The sequence below is a fragment of the Cicer arietinum genome, chromosome 7 (genome assembly GCF_000331145.2).
Source record: "Cicer arietinum cultivar CDC Frontier isolate Library 1 chromosome 7, Cicar.CDCFrontier_v2.0, whole genome shotgun sequence".
NCBI lineage: Eukaryota > Viridiplantae > Streptophyta > Magnoliopsida > Fabales > Fabaceae > Cicer > Cicer arietinum.
This window is the reverse complement of record NC_021166.2, coordinates 20,818,253-20,823,908: the sequence shown is the minus strand read 5'-3', so window position 1 is coordinate 20,823,908 and position 5,656 is coordinate 20,818,253.

Genomic DNA, 5,656 nt, shown 5'->3' with positions numbered 1-5,656 from the left:
TAATAATAATAAAAAATTTAGACTACGCTACAATATAATTCAACATTAATATTTTTTTAAAATAAAAAATATTAAATAGTAAATCATATTTATAAATTTTTCCATCTTATTTTTGGGTTTGTATTTTACATTTTATTTCGTCAAATAAATACAAATACTAGTATATGTTGAAAAATAAATTAACAATCAAAGTACAATCAGTCAAATAATTATCCTATATAATAAGTTATCATACGAATTTTACAAAATATTTTAAAAATTAAATTAAATGATTGTGATAAACATGATTTTTCCTCATTTTAAATTTCCTAATCATATTCAATTATTACAAATCAATAAAGTAATATTATAAGATAACTATATTTATAATACATAAAATATTACTTATAAAACTTATAAATTTATTTTACAAATCAATAATTTTCCTAATCATATTCAATTATTACAAATCAATAAAGTAATATTATAAGATAACTATATTTATAATACATAAAATATTACTTATAAAACTTATAAAATTATTTTACAATTTGATAATAATTTATTATATTATCAAATTATTTTATAAGTTATGTTATAATAAATTTATAAACTTTTTTATAATATTATTTTATAATATTATTAGTTATCTACCGAATCACTCATAAATATCGACATAAATATTCTTTATTTAATCTTCCTTTTATGAACAATTATATTATTTCACTTATGGTGAGTAATGATTTTATACGTTAAAAATTAAATTTCTAATTAATGTCAATCCATTTTTTTAGTAACATTTTATAAAATAAATATATATTCTCTGTTTGACAGAAAATATATAAATTTATTAAAAATAATCATAAAATACGAATATGTGAAAAATTATTAAAAACGTTACTTCCAATTATTAAAATCTATCATCTATTATATATATTTAAAATAGACTCCGATGCCACAATAACTTTTTTTTTACAAACTTTTGATAAAATGTATTCAATAATTTTTTTTTACAACAACTTCTCATGTTCACAATTAAAATAACATAATAATAAAACAAATAAATTTAGACTACGCTACAATATAATTCAACATTAACTTTTTTTTTAAAATAAAAAATATTAAATAGTAAATCATATTTATAAATTTTTACATCTTATTTTTGGGTTTGTATTTTACATTTTATTTCGTCAAATAAATACAAATACCATTATATGTTGAAAAATAAATTAACAATCAAAGTACAACGAGTGAAACAATTATCCTATATAATAAGTTATCATACGAATTTTATAAAATATTTTAAAAATTAAATTAGATGATTGTAATAAACATGATTTTCCTTTATTTTAATTTTCCTAATCATATTCAATTATTACAAATCAATAAAGTAATATTATAAAATAACTATATTTATATTATATAAAATATTACTTATAAAACTTATAAAATTAATTAATGAATATCCGCGCAGCGCGCGGACTATAATCTAGTGAAATATTATTTGATAGATTGGCAGCCTATTGAATAATGTAATCTCTCACATAAGATTTCTATTTTCGGGATGGTTCATTTGTAAGGATGGTAGGAATTTATGATACATATTTTCTGATTGGTGTTCACATCCTATGGGTTATGGAATTTGATGTAATGAGTTAGAGTATACTTTGTTTTTCTGTAATTAATATATTTAGAGATTATCAAAAAATAAAAAAGTATGCAATATATTAAGCACCAAAATTGATAAAATAAACATGCACAGATACTAAACCATTAACTTTTATTTACTATGTTGTTTCTTAATTTATTTCCTAGAATTATGTAAAAAATTATAGTTTTAGTTTTAAATGAAACTAACAAAAAAATTCATTTATTTTAGAGTAAATGCCCATTTTGTTCCTTGAGAAATTTGAAGAGATTCAATTTAATCTTTAAGAAAAATAAAAACATTTTTAGTTCTTAAGAAAAATAAATCAAGCTAAATTAGTCATTGAGAAATTTTGAAAGATCAAATTAAGTCCCTAAAAAAATTAAAAAGACATTTTAGTCCTTAAGAAAAATAAGCCGAGACAATGTAGTTCTTGGCTTAATTTAGAGAAAAATAAACCCTAGTGTTATTTCATCTAGAGAAACCACAAGTATAAGATAGAAACCTTTTTGATTTCATTGTGATTTGTGATTCTGATCGTGTGACTTCCGGTGTCTCTGTTGTTTGTTTCAGAAGCTGCATTGTCATTCTCACATTTTTCTTCTCCGCCATCGCGTTTCTGAAGCTGCGTTATTGTTCTTTCTACTCGCATTTTTGAAGGTGCGATTTCATGTACTGCTTATGATATCTTTGCTTTATTGTTGCTATTTTATGTGAATTTTTTATTTGGGCTTTGCGATTTGTGGATATTTTGTTTATCCTTGACGTGATTTTCGGTTCTTACTTTGTCATGTTGTGGATTTTTTTTGTTCTTTGCTATTTTATGTGAATTTCTTATTCAAATTAACTGACAAACACAAATCAAGTTAACAAATTAGAAGAAATTAGTTGGGTAAGAATAGGATCTCATGCCGGTACTTTTTATTTTTATAAATGTTATGTTTTGGATCATTTTGGATATTGTTGTGGTTTTATTTGAATATTATTGCTATTATTTTTTAAATTATATTATAATTTAGTGAAGTTTTTGTTGCAGAGATTAAATATTTTATTTAATTATTATCAGAGACTTAATTGTCTATTTTTAATTATTGTCATGGACCTAATTGTCATTTTTTATAATAGAAATTACACGTGAAAGAATCAAGTTGATAAATCATCAGACAAGTTATTAAAAAAAAAATTCAATTTTCTAATTATGGTTCACATAAAGACTAATTTGGCTCGATTTATTTTTCATAGAGACTAAAAAATACTTTTATTTTTCTCAAGGACTAAAGTGGGTCTTTAAAAATTTCTTAGGGGCCAAAATGGGTCTTTACTCTTTATTTTATTTTTCTATGCCGTGTATTTGTTCGTAATTGTATAAGTTGTTCTACTTTTATATTTCTATGTTGCTTGATTGTTGGTAATCGTATAATCGGTCCTATTTAACTTTTTTGAATTTCTTCTATTTTACTCAATCTTTTTGTATAGTGTAGTGTGAAACTCACTTCATTGAATCAACAAAATTCAATGTTAGATTCTTATAACTATTTTGTTTCTTAATTTGTTTCCTAGAATTATGTAAGAAAATATAGTTTTTAGTTTAAAAAGGAACTAACAAAAATTTTTATTTATTTTTGGCTTAATTGCAGTTTTAGTTCTCCTATTTTAGCTGAATCACGAAAGTAGTCCCCCATTTTATTTCTCCTCAGTTTTGGTCCCTCAATCAGAATTTTGGTCCAAAATTTAATGAAGTGTCATTTTTTAAGCACTACACCGTTTATGATCATAGATTTCAGGTACAATTGTTGCACCACGAGATCTTGAGGCATGGTGTGACTTAAATAAACGTAAAAAAAATAAAATTTCATCAAGTTTTGGACCAAAATTCGACTTTAGGGACGAAAACTGGGAAAAAATAAAATGGAGGAACTACTTTCGCGATTCAGCTAAAATAGAAGAACCACAACTACAATTAAACTGTTATTTCTCTATGTTTTGCGTATTTGTTTGTAATCATATAAGTTGTTTTATTTTTATTTTTATATGTAGCTTGTTTGTTTGTAATCGTGTAAGCGGTCTTATTTAACTTATTCATATTTCTTCTATTTTACTCTATTTTTCTTGGTAGTGTAATGTGAAAGTAACTTTATAATATTGAATGAAAAAAAAAATTTCAATGTTAGATGCTTACATGATAAATTTAATAAACTGAACAATATAAGATTATATATTTTCTTAAATTTTTAAAGTGCGCATTTTTCTAGAAGTAGTTTTACAAAAATAAAGAAGAAAAAGATAATAATTAATTGACATTAATTCATATAAACATAAATAATTAAAATATTTTTTCAATATATATATGTACTTTGTTATTATTATAAGGGGAATGATAACATGTGCTTTTAAGACATTTGTCAGTGTGTCGGTGTATTAAAAATAAAAAATTCATATCGAAAATTGTGCATTTTATTGAGCATTAAATTTAGGTTGCGTGAAACTTCAACCTAACATCATCACTTCGTATTGAGTTCGTTATAAATGTGTGGTTGTAAGTTTTCTTTAACAACACTTGTAAAAGTCGGCACCATTTCTCAAATATCGCTTCTCAGTTTGGTTACATAAATCGCGACTTCATAATGTGTAAATCGATATTATATATAAAAAATCAAAGGTTACTCCTCTCTTTTATCGACTATTTCCTTTAGTTCTTGCATTTTTTTTCTTCTTATTTAATATTGTGTTATTTTTTCTCATTTAGATCCATAAGTGAGAAAACAAAACTAAGTTTATGACTATTATTTCAGGTCTGATCAAATGAAAATCATTAATATTATGACATATTTTTTTGTCATCTTTGATGTGCTTTGGACAAATGTTCATTTTGAGAATGTTCAACATAAATCCCTAACAATTGTGATTTCCTTGATTAAATATGAGTACAATACGACCAATGCAAGAAGGTAATTGTGATTTTCAATGAGAGGTACTTTGATTATTGAATAATTGATAAACATATTTAATTTATTTTAACTTATGCAGATGTGGTGGACTACACAACTCCATCTTGTGGCACCTTATGGTGATTCATGTGGATGATGTATGGTACGCCTAAAAGAAAATAATTTATTTTTAAACAAAATAAAATGTATGATCTTTAAATACCTTTCAATCATTTTGCTTACGAGTTTTCAACATTGTCTAATTAACCTCACATGTGTGTATATAATCTTGAAAAGCATTGAGGGATGGTATATTTGAGTCAAGCTTGGCATATGAAGAATCCAAGTGCTTGCTCCATAAGTTGATGAATCAACGTTGTGATAAAGTGGAGGTACACATTCCGGCTCATTGTGATAACAACAATTGTATTCCGCCAACAAGATATTGTGGCCCAAAACAAGATTCATGAAGACTTATTACCAATGTTAGTGTAATTTGATTGTGATTTAAAAGATAAAATTTGATTGTCATGAATATAATTAGTGGACTTGCATTCTTAGTCTTTCATATTTCTCTAACTTTCATTAGTGAGTGGGAGTCTACCAATTGTTTGTGGTGATAGTGATCTTTAAGATGATCATTCACTTACTTATATATATTGTACAAATAAGGTTCACTTTGTATTGTAAAACATACTTTAGAAGAAAATAATACAAAAACTTCTACATTATCTATTTTTGGTCTTGCTCTCTTTTAGTTTACACAGCTACGTGCACGAAGTTCCAATAACTTAAGGGAATATTGATTCTTGCTTGTATGTGTTACTAGATGTAGGCAATGCTTTGATGTAGTTGTTTCTTGTACGTCAAGAGCCTTATAGAAAATGGTAATAATAATCAACATTGTTTTAAATATTTGATTTATCTTGTTTAGAGATAGGATTAATTACTTTTGAGTATTATTATTGTTTATGATAAAATTTAAAGTAAACGATATATTAAATACCATACCTTGCATGTTCTTAAAATACAATATATATCTTGATGAGTAAACTATCTTTGCAATAGACTATCTCGTTATGGGGTTAAAGTAAGTTAGTTA